A 12,386-nucleotide genomic window follows, 5' to 3' on the forward strand; every position below is an offset into this window, starting at 1 on the left:
TGATCCTCTACAGGTTAGGAATAGGAACTGAGAAGAAGCCATTAAAAATTTTTATGGCAATTTGACTTTGCTCCAATACCAAACTCATGATCAGTGGCTCACCTCAATAAAGACAGTGTATGCCAGTTGTTCATTTCAGCAAGAGTTTTCTCCATTGGGAGCAGAAGAGAAAGGCGGGAGATTCCAAGGAAGAGAAACACCTAACGACCAGCAGAGATGAAGACAGGGGGCCATCTAGAGAGGAATGTGAATGGCTCCAGCAACCAAGAGAAGATCCTGGCGGACAGCTGGAAAGAAACCAGGAACGTCATTCCTGCAGCCACAGGGAGGACTTCCAATGCCCTGACTGTACCTGGAAGCAACTCTTTCCTTGAGCCTTGGAATATCCTTAGCAATGTCCTGATTTTAGCCTTTGGACTCCCAGAACTGTGTACTGATAAATAAATCTTATGTTAGAAACAAAAACAAAAATCTCAGATAAAATTTTTTTTAAAAAGTGCCTGCTTAGGCAAGCTTAAGCATGTGCAGTGTACCACGAGCTGCCCCAGCGCCACCCTGAGGATGGGCTGAGCCAACAAAAATAAATAAATAAACTTTAAGAAGAAAAAAAAAACAACTAGGCTGCAGGAAAAAAATAATTCATCACATGCAAGATGATGCAAAGTTGAACAATGTGAGACTAATAGGCATCAATGAGAGAGTAAGAGTCAGTACAAATGACATTAAAAATATATGGGCAGAAGTAATAGCAGAAAACTTCCCAAATATGAGGATACCATCCCCCATTCAGGTAACCAAAGCATTCAGAACGCGAAGTAACCTCAACCCAATTAAAAACACACCGAGACATATACTAGTTAAAATCCTAGAAATTCCGCACAAGAATAATATAATGAGAGCCACTAGAGAAAAGAAGCAGATCACAGTCAAAGGAAAACACATCAGAATTAAGGCTGACTTCACTTCACAAAGCATGAAGGCAAAAACAGCGTGGAACAGAATACTTCAAGTCCACTATGAAAAAAAATTCCAGCCCAGACTACTATACCCTGCAAAATTCTCTTTCAAGTTTGATGGAGAAGTGAAATACTCTCATGACAAAGAACAAATGAAGAATTTCATGGTGACAAAAGCAACCTTACAAGTCTCCTGAAAGATGTTCTACAGAGGGACCAAAACTATCAGAGCTCCACCAAGGAGAATGGAAGATACCCACTAAATAGCACAAACAATTAAGTACAGGAGAAAAAGGAGTAAATGACAACAGGTAAATAACATGTCAATCATATGTCAACACATCTCAATTTTAACCATTAATGTAAATGGATTCAACTCACTAATTAAAAGAAATAGACTGGCACAATGGATTAGGAAACAAAATCAAACAATACGCTGAATAGAAGAAACACATTTAACTCACAAAGACATTCATAGGCTGAAAGTCAAAGGATGAAAAGCAAAATTACACGTCCCAGCACCTGAGAAAAGAGCAGGGGTAGCAATTCTATTCTCAGACAGTCTCAACTTCAAACCAACAATGATCAGTGAAATAAAGAAGGCCACTATATACTGGTTAGGGGAAAAATTCAAGAGGAAGAGCTAACATTTGTAAATATTTATGCACCAAACAAGTCTCCCCCCAACTATATAAAGCAAATCTTAATGGACATGAAAAATCTAACACCCAATACCACAATCTTAACAGGAGACCTTATCATCCTCTTTTCCCAAACACATAGGTCAATCAGACAAAAAATTAGCAATGAAATAACATAACTGAACCAGAGCTTGGAACAAATGGACTTGGTGAACATATACAGAGTGTTCCACCAAAACAAAGCTGAATACACATTTTTTCAGCTGTATATGGGTCATTTTCTAAAACAGACCACATACTGTTCCATAGGTCGTGTTTAAGTCTATGCAAGAAAGCATAAATTATTCCATGCGTATTATCTGACCACAGTGCAATGAAACTGGAAATAAATGACGAAAGAAACCAGAAAAATTCCTAAATACATGGAAATTAAATGACACCATACTCAGCAACCAATGGGTCACATATGAAATAAACAAGAAATTAAACATATCTGCAATTCAATGAAAATCCAAGCACAACTCATCAGATTTTATGGGAGAGGATGAAAACATTTCTCAGAGGGAAATTCATAGCCCTGAACTCACACATTAGGAAAACAGAATGGGAATAAATCAATACCCTAAGGCTGCACGTTCAACAACTAGAAAAGGCAGAGCAAACCAAACCCAGAGACCAAAGATGGGAAGAAATCATAAAGATTAGAGAAGAAATTAATTCAATTGAGACAAAGACAACAGTTCAAAGGATTAAGGAAGCAAAAAGCTGGTTCTATGAAAGATTAAATAAAGTTGATTAGTCCGTAGCTAATCTCATCAAAGAGGGGAAATAAAAAATTCAAATACAAGCAATAAGGAATGAAAAGGGTGTAATTACCACAAACCCAAAGGAAATTCAGAAGATTATCATAGCTACTTTGACAATCTTTACTGTCACAGAATAGAAGACACAGGAGAAATGGACAGATTCCTAGAAAGGTACAAATTACCACAACTGAGTTGACAAGATATAACCTCTCTCAAAAGCCCAATAAGAGCCAATGAAATGTGAGATATAATAAAAAAAAAAAACCCTAAGAATAAAGAAAAGTCCAGGTCCAGATGGATTCACAGCTGAATTCTACAAGAAATTTGCAGAAGGTGTAGTCCTTATATTCCTGAAACTCTTCAATGAAATTGAAAAGGAAGCAATCCTCCCAAAATCATTCCTGGAGGCAACTATTATACTAATACCAAAACCAGGGAAAGATGCAACTAAGAAAGAGAACTACAGGACAATCTCTCTCATGAACATAGATGCAAAAATCTTCTATAAAATCCTAGCAAATAGAATACAGCAAATTATCAAGAAGATCATACAATGTGACCAGGTAGAATTAATCCCAGAGACTCAAGGATGGCTCAGTATTCGAAAATCTACAAACATAATACACTATATCAATGGATCAAAAAGTAAAAACCACATGATCATTTCTTTTGATGCAGAAAAGGTTTTTGACAAATTCCAACACTCATTCAAGTTCAAAGTACTACAGAAAATTGGAATAGTTGGCCTCTAGTTCAATCTGGTAAAAGCCATTTATGAAAACCCAATGGCTAACCTAATTCTAAATGTGGAAATACTGAAATCTTTTATTTTTAGATCTCATACAAGACAAGGGTGTCCTCTATCCCCACTCCTATTCAATATAGTTCTGGAATCATTAGCTAGAGCCGTTAGACAAGAGAAAGAAATAAAAGGAATAAGAATAGGCAAAGAAGAAGTTAAATTATAATTATTTACAGATGATATGATACATTAATTGGAAGAGTCAAAAAATACACCAAGATGCTACTAGAATTAATACAGAAATTCAGTAGCACAGCAGGTTACAAATTCAATACCCAAAAGTCAATAGCATTCCCCTACACAGATAAGAAACACACTGAGAGGGAAGTTATAAAAACAATACCATTTAAAATAGCACCGAGGAAAATGAAATACCTTGGAATTAATCTAGCTAAAGAGGTCAAAGATCTTTTTAGGAAAATTACTGTACTGTGAAAAAAGAGATGATAGAGGATTTTAGAAAATTGAACGGTATTCCATGCTCCTGGATAGGAAGAACCAACTTCTTTCTAAGATGGCCATACTTCCAAAATTGTTGTACAAATTTATACAATCCCTCTCAAATTAACACCAACATACCTCACAGACCTAGAGAAATCATTCTTAAAATTTATTTGGACCAGAAAAGACTAAGAAAACAAAGGCAATCATAGGCAATAAAGACATGGCAGGAGGCATTACAATTCCTGACTTGAAATTATACTAGAAGGCTACTGTGATGAAATCAGCATGGTACTGGCAAGAAAATAGACCTGAGGATCAATGGAATAGTTTAGAAGATGATGAAGCCCCTACGAACACATTTAGCCACCTAATCTTTGACAAATTGACCAAACATACTGGAAGAAAGATAGACTCTTTAACAAATGGTGCTGGAAAAACTGAATCTCTACATGCCGAAAGTAAAACTTGACCCACGCCTATCACCATGCATTAAACTAAAGTCAAAGTGGATTAATGATCTAAATATTAAAGCAGAGACACTATGTCTCCTGGAAAAGAAGGTAGGAGGAACTCTTGAAGACATAGGGGTAGGCAAAATGTTCATGAACAAAATCAAATTGCACAGGAAACAGTTGAAAGAATTACCAAATGGGACCTACTCTTCCTGAGTGTTTTCACGTCAAATGAAATTACCAAAAAAATGAAAAGACAATCAAAAGTTTAGAAAAATTGTGACAGATAAGTACTCAGACAAAGGTCTATTCTCTAGAATATATAGAACACAAAAACACAAGGGCCCCAAAATTTAAAGACCAAATCCGGAAATGGGCATCTGAGATGAAAACACACTTATAGGATGAAAATAATGAAGATATTAAATATATTGAAAAATGCTCCACATCACTAGCCATCTGTGAATTGCAAATTAAAACAACATTGAGATATTATCTCACCCCAGAAAGAATGGCTATCATAAAAATCAGTCAACAACAAATGTTGGAGAGGCTGTGGGGAAAACGGAACTCTTCTCCACTGCTGGTGGGAATGTAGACTGGTGCAACTGCTATGGAAATCAATGTGTAGACTCCTTAGAAAACTTGGATTGGATTTCCCATTTAAACCAGCTATTCCTCTAATGGCAATTTTCCTGGAGGATCTGAAAATGTCATATCATAGTGATATATGTGTGCCTATGTTTATAGCAGCAAAATTTGTGATAGCCAAATCTTGGAAACAACCAAGATGCCCATCACCTGAGGAATGGTTGAAAAATGTGGTATTTTTATACAATGAAATATTAATCAGCTAAAAAGAATGATAAACTAGAATCTTTTGTATTGAAATGAATGCCACATGAAAATATACTCATAGATATACTCATAAGTGAAATAAACCATACAAACATGTGTAAATATCATATAGTTTCCCTATATATGAACGGAAAAGAAGAAATACAAATAGAAAGGTATGATACAATTAAACAGAAAGCAAGAACTTGTAGACTAACTAATTAAGAGAGGGGAAGGAGCAGAGCTTGGAAACATCACAGTGGCAAGCCATACAGTTATATGTAGAAGATGGGCAAGGCAATGATCCTGAGAAACTTCAGAAGATTTTTGAATCTAGCAGTGAATTTGAAAGATTCTCACTCTATATATACTGACACCTGTTAACTAAGCAACTGCACTGAAGATGTTAATTTGTAATAGTAGGTTCATACTTGAGTGCCTGTCATTCTTGTTTTCTGAAGAAGGGCTGCTGGTCATGACATGCCAGTTGCTGCTTTGGTGTCTCTTGAGTAGATGATTGTTCAAAAAATGGGGGTGGTGAATGATGGCAGGAGACAGGAAAATGAATGTTGTGGGACTTTCCTGGTTCAACCTTGTATTAGTGAGATTTCTGAACTTATATGCAAGCATAAGAATTACATAATTCTTTATGTCTATTTTAAAATTATATTCCAATTTTTAAATGTTTTTCCATCATATTCTTTTGGGACTTAATGTTCATCATATCAATACTTGATGAACAAAACCTGTTCTATGTTATGCCTAAGATGGTTGATATTCAGACAAATAGTGAGGTTAAGCTTCACAGCCTAGGTTGTATGGTAATAACAATAAGCTTGTCTCCTGGATGGTTAGCAACCTAAGTTTGCAGATCAAAATTAGAGACAAAGAAGGGATGCAAGGTAACCCAACATTTTGGCCCTATCCTTCCATGGTCAATTGAGACTCAGGAGATATGAGAACTTGTCCTATAATGTCATGTAACTCAGTAGTGTCCCAAATTTTCTGATCAAGGAGATTATGGGGCCAAAGAGGAAAGTGATCGATGATGTAGAGCATGTCTAATTAGAGTTACATGGAGAGAAAACATTCTCTCAGCCTTTCACAGAGAGAACATTGGCCAAGCAACGGCCTTGACTCATCCACATGGCTGACACTGACTAAGGTTGTTCTACAATCTGAGGTACATGATCTCAGGATAAATCTTGAGGGGATTTCACTAAACTTATCAGACCCCAAAGCTACAACTCTTGTTGCATATGCCTTGTTTTATCTTGGTCTTAACCATCCAGCAGAAAAGTGTAAAATTGAAGTATAAGAAGTAAATCCATGCTGTTATGTTATGTTGAGCTGTAGGGGACTCATGTCAACAATTTCTGACATTGCCAGTGAAGTGGAAGACCTACTATTATTATGGACTACTGGAGTCTTTTAGAATATTTTATTGAGTGAACACACCTATAATGTTCAAATGACGGAACTAAACAAAAAAGGGTATACAGATGAATGTCCTTTTTATATCTGTGAATTTAAAATGATTAGGATACATATATAGTTACATTCTCTTAATGAATAGAGTGATTTGTTCTAATGTTTGTAAATAGGATATCATGTCCGTATCTTGTACAGCAAATAACCACTAGGAAGAATGTATGCAATGTGTGAATTATTGAAACTGTCCTAGAAATTTCATTTGAAACTGTCTCATTACTATTTGTTTCTCAGTAAAATTTTGGGAAAAAATGAATTATATACTACCTACTTTTATTGTCAAGTGAGTTGTTGAGATTATGAGATGTAGTTATGCAAGATGTGGCATAGGATTAAATATTATTACATGCTTTCAAGAATTCTTAAATTTTGCTCTTTTTTATTACCTTATTCTAGAAAATTTATAGACAGTATAGTAATAACTGATATGACATTAGAAATAATACAATTTTGTAAGACCAAAATAAAGGTCTTTCAAGCATAGTTTTTGTATTACACATTGGTGTTCTCAATATAGTTGCTTAGATCACAGTTACCTGCATACAAAGTTAGATAAGGTGAGAATTATGCACATTAAGTACCATTTAATTTTCTCTTTTTTTTTGGTATTTTTAGGGAATGATCTACAGGGTGTTCAGGGTCTCACTGCTAAATCAGACTCGTTGTAATCCTCCTGTTTATAGACTCCTAAGAGCTTGGATTATAGGCGCAGGCCACCATGTTAAGTCTCAGTTGCCATTTCAGGATGGGGCCAGCACTGCAGGCCCGGGAATCGAACCCTTTGCCCCTGTACCTGCTTGCAGGCACTTTAATCTGCTGAGCTAGTTGGTTGAGCCTACTTTTTTATTTCTTTTATTTTTTTTAAATTCCTTTTAATGAGAAAAAAGATAAAATAGTAATGGAACAGTTTCAAAACAGGTAAGTAGGACAGTTACAATAATTAATATATTTGATACACTTATATTCATAGTAGTTATCCAGAGGACAAATGAAGACTTCATAGTTTGTCTAAACAATATTAGTATAAACCTTTATTCTCAATGAAATAAGAGAGAGTAGCTGTATATCTATCCTAACTCATATATATATATATATATATATATATATATATATATATATATATATATATATATATTCTTTCCCCACAAGAAAATTGTCCTTTATTTATACTTTTGTGAAGTTAGTAACACATGACACTGGGTTGCCTAGCAACTAATAGCTTACCTTAAGCAACAGGATGTTCATCTCAGGAGTGAGGTAGCTTTTTTGCTTTAGGCACTGGTCCAAGTCCAACCTACATGTATTTGATTGATTATTAGCTTCTTGGCTCCCACCATATCCCTCTTTTTCATTTTGTTTTGTCAGAGATGGGTGTTCCACTGCAGTTAGAGAAGCTGTATTTGAAGAAGTATTTAAAGGACCTTTTCATACTTAAAGCCAGTCTAAATATTCTAGGTACTTGCATTCAGCAAAATAGCCAAATATAGTCCAATAGTCCAGAATAGTAGTGGCTTATCAGCAGAATTGACAATTGTCATAATTTGCTGACTTGAGCCTTTCACAGCTCAGCATATTAATATAGTTTTACTTTTTGTTCCACATAATTACACTTTCCAGCTGGATGGTTAAGACCAAGTTAAAGCAAGACCTGTATAACTAACAATATCTGTATATACAAAATATTTAGGATAGGTATATAGCTACTTTCTCTTAGTTTAATGAGAAGATAGGTTTGTACTAATAGTGTTCAGACAATATAACATATCTGCATATTGTACTCTGAATAACCACTATGAAGACAAGAATATGTAATGCATTAATTATTGTAACTGTCCTACTAACCTGCTTTGAAACTGTCTCATTGCTATTTCTTTCTCATTAAAGTTAACAAAAAAAATAAAAAATGAAAATGTAACTTATGTGTCTGACAAGGTCAATCAAATCCCCTCAGGATTTACCCTGGAACCATGTATAACACTTTGCAAATCTTTTCTCAGTGGCAGACATCTGGATGAGTAATGGCCATTGCTTCAAAAATTTGCTGTCTGTGAAAGCCACCATGCTTGAAATCCCTGTCATATTGGTCTCCTAAATGTGTACTGCTTCTAATGTCATATCAATTATTGCTAACCTCCCATTAAAGTAAATGTTGGTGAAAAAAGGCAATGAAAGAAAACAAAAGAAAAAAATGTCATCGTATTGTCCAACTATATTGTTGTACATGGTTTGATTCCTAAATTTCTATGTAAAAATGTGCAAATGTTTTTTTTCACATTCTATAAGGATTTAAGTTTTAGAATATCCATGGTTGTTGGAAAAGAGCAGTTTCATGTTATTTCTAAGGCATTTGATACTCAGACAGATAGTGATGTTAAGCTCCATTGCCTCTGTTATAGGGTAGTAATATCATTAAACTTCTCTTCTGGATGGATAATAAGTAAAGTTTGCAGACAAAAAATTAAAAAAATAGAGGTGCTACAAGGATAGTCAATATTTTGGCCCCAGTCCTTCAAGGTTAGTGAGGACTCAGGAAATAAAAGAACCTGTGCTGTGACATCCTGTAACCTAGTTGTGTCCCCAATTTTCTGATCAAGGATATTATGGGGCCACAGAGGAAAGTGACTGATAATGTATAGTATACCTAAGTAGAGTCACCTAGAGTAATGGAGTGTTTTAAATATACATAATATTTTGAGATTTATATCATCATTGTCCTCATTTTTAAGATGAATAAATTCAGCCACTAAAAATTTGAATAATGTCATCAAGATAACACAATATGTGGTAAATGATAGATCTGTGGTATGCATTTATGAATTATTTTTTAATGTAGTAGAGGGTCTACAGAGTCTCCCTGCAAAGATGAAACTCAAGGAGATTCTCCTGCTTACAGCCTCCCAAGTACTGGGATTACAGGAGCATGCCACCACGCCCAGTCCCAATCACTGTCTCAGCATGCCCCGGGTGTGGGGCTGGTACAGCAGGCCTGGCAATCGAACCCCTTGCCCCTGCATCTGAATAAGCAGATGCTTTAATCAGTTGAGCTATCTGGCCAGCCCAATGAAGTCTTTCTTATGTAGTTAGTACAGCGTCTACAGGGCGTCACTACACAGATCAGACTCACTGTGATCCTCCTGTTTTCAGCCTTCTAAGCGCTGGGATTACAGGCACACACCATTATGCCCATTTTTACATTTAGGAATTCTAACACCTGAATTTGTTCTTTTGACCACTGTACTTCTCAATAAGATATTTTTCCCTCTCTTTCAGTCTTATAATGTAAATTTAAGACAGAAACATTTGCTAATGGCCAGGGGTAAAATCTCAATAGATGCTATTTTAACACTTGACATTTTTGATATTTTAAAAAAATTTCTACTCATCTGTCTTTACAAATGATTCCCTTGGTTATCTTATTACTTCCTTCATTAACTAAGGTAAAAGAAAATATAATTGTACAAGTCATGAATGCATTTACAGGTTGCACTACAATTCTTATATTTTCCACATCTGTCTGCTCCAATTTCATTTCCACTGACAAAAGAAATTGCTATTGTAATTTATAGCAACATTTGATGACTGAATTTTAACTTTCCTTGAATTACCACTAATACATGAGAATATATAAAAATGAAATTAGCTGTCTCTGCCATTCATATGTTGTCCTTTCATACCTGTTCTCTCAAGATTTTAATAAACATTTGATAGCAATATAATCATGGGTCTTCCTTATGCCAATATTATGATAAAAATTTAAAAAATAATCACTGCATGGAAAATTATGAATATTTAATGATTAAATTAGCTATAGTAGACAAAAGAAGTACATAGGTGAAGATCCAAGTAAATGTTTTGGAGTAGTCGTCAACATATATTTACAGCCATTACAAGTAAGAATAAATTTTGCTCTGATAATATCTATATTCCTCTGTTAATGTCTGCCAATTTAAGATTTTCTTACATGACATAATGTGTCTATATGGAATGTACTCCAAAATGACTAACACATCAATGAACTATTTTTAGGAGAAATTTTCAAAATAATGAGAAATACGAATTTTCATGATGTGTCACTATCACAAAATGTGTATATGGAATTCTGATCAAATATTGCCTTAATGAAATATTTAATTTTGGTTCCAAATTACTCTTAAAATGTATTTAAATCCATGCCTAACTACACAAGTACTTACCAAGCCTTTACCTTGGAAAGAAGAACCCTATAAATTTTCATGTATGCTTAGCTTAATACAAATTCCTAAATTACAGAAACTATACATACTTTTGACCAATGATTGAGAATAACTTGACACAGAATATGTAATTTTTCAAAAAAATTACATAAATTCAATGAATGAGTAATCACGTTACCCAGCACTCTGGGAAGATAAAGCAGGGAGAATTACAACTATTTTTAGCAGCATAGGCAACTTAAAGACATAGTGTGAACCTGTCTCTCAAAACATAAAGAAACATTAAAGATGTAGTTTAGTGTGAAAACCCTAATTTCAATTCTCTATAAGGGAAAAAAAAAGACGAGTGGGAGAATACATGAGAATTTAGCATCATGACTAGCATATAAAAAACAATATAAAGACAAAGAAAGAAAATATGCTTTCAAAATCAACAGTCAAGCTGGCTGTGGTGGCATGTTTTGGAGATCAGAGCAGGAGGATACTTGCCTGTGTGAGGTCATCATTTTGGTCTACATGGTGAGTGCAAGGGAAGTCTGAACTATATTGAGAGACCTTGTCTGAAAAAGGAAAGAAGGAAGAGAGAGAGAGAGAGAGAGAGAGAGAGAGAGAGAGAGAGAGAGAGAACTTTAAGAAGACTGTCAGAAAAAAAAAGTTTAGAAGTTGACATGGATAAAGTTCAAGGAAGGCCAAGATGGAAGGGTAAATGATTTTCAGTTTTACTAGATTTTCTATGAGGTAGCAGGAGGACAAGAAGAAAATAGAGTTAGCACACAAGGTGAAATGAATTTCAAAGTGTTATTACTTATTGATAATGACAAGTGTTATTGAAAAGGTAAGGAATTTGAATACTAAAGTTAATTGTGACTTTTATTTTATTTTTTTATTATGCAATGCTTGGAACATTTTTTTTTAATGAGTAACAGATTTGATGGCAAATTCCTGAGTTTTTAAGTTATTTTCCATAAGTAAATTTATATATTTTGGTAAATCCTCATAATATGAAAGTAGTATTCATTTGAATTAAAGGTGGTCAGCAAATGGTAAGTTACCAAAGCTGGTTCACATTATACTATACAAAACCAGTATAAAAGTTAGAGTAAGCTTTTTTATTAAATAATGGACATTTAATTTTGTTTTGTTTGAAGAAACTGTTTATTGGAAAACAAATAAATAATATTTACTACTGAATATACAATTTCAATCAGAATTTAAAATCCTTAAAGCATATAAATTTAATAAATGTAGGAGCTTTAATTACAATAAAAGTAAAAATGTTCTTATACCATTTATCTCAAACATAGTCATTATTTTTACAGTGCAAATGAATTTAAATTTCTCCTTTTAAGATGATTAAAATAGAGCTTCCTCATTCAATTCCATGAAACTGCCCAATTTGCACAGAATTTCCGTATTAAAGTTTACTATTCATGACAACTGGATTCATTTTGAGAATGCAATCTACCACCTCCATGTGATTAGATTTCCTATTATATGCTCTGAAAAGGTTAATGAATACTTCTGTAAAACATCCCAGGTTTTATAATTGGGTGCAATAAATAGATATGGAGATGAATTTCTCTGTTAATGCAATTGTAATGCAGTTCCCCAATGTGTTATAGAAACACCATAGTGAAAGTTCTAAAAAGAATAAATGTCTCATACATTCATAGTATTCAAATACAAGGTAGTAATGTATTAGTAGTATATATTATACATCATACATTATTATATATTGGTAGTATACATTAAATACTATATATT

At 34.1% G+C, this 12,386-nt stretch overlaps 1 pseudogene; it reads left to right on the top strand.

Moving 5' to 3' along the window:
• Window positions 1-216: 216 nt before the first annotated feature.
• The window catches only part of LOC101560743, a 127,400-nt pseudogene continuing 115,230 nt past the window's right edge, over window positions 217-12,386 (top strand).

The sequence above is a fragment of the Octodon degus genome, unplaced genomic scaffold (assembly GCF_000260255.1).
Source record: "Octodon degus isolate 3935 unplaced genomic scaffold, OctDeg1.0 scaffold00063, whole genome shotgun sequence".
NCBI lineage: Eukaryota > Metazoa > Chordata > Mammalia > Rodentia > Octodontidae > Octodon > Octodon degus.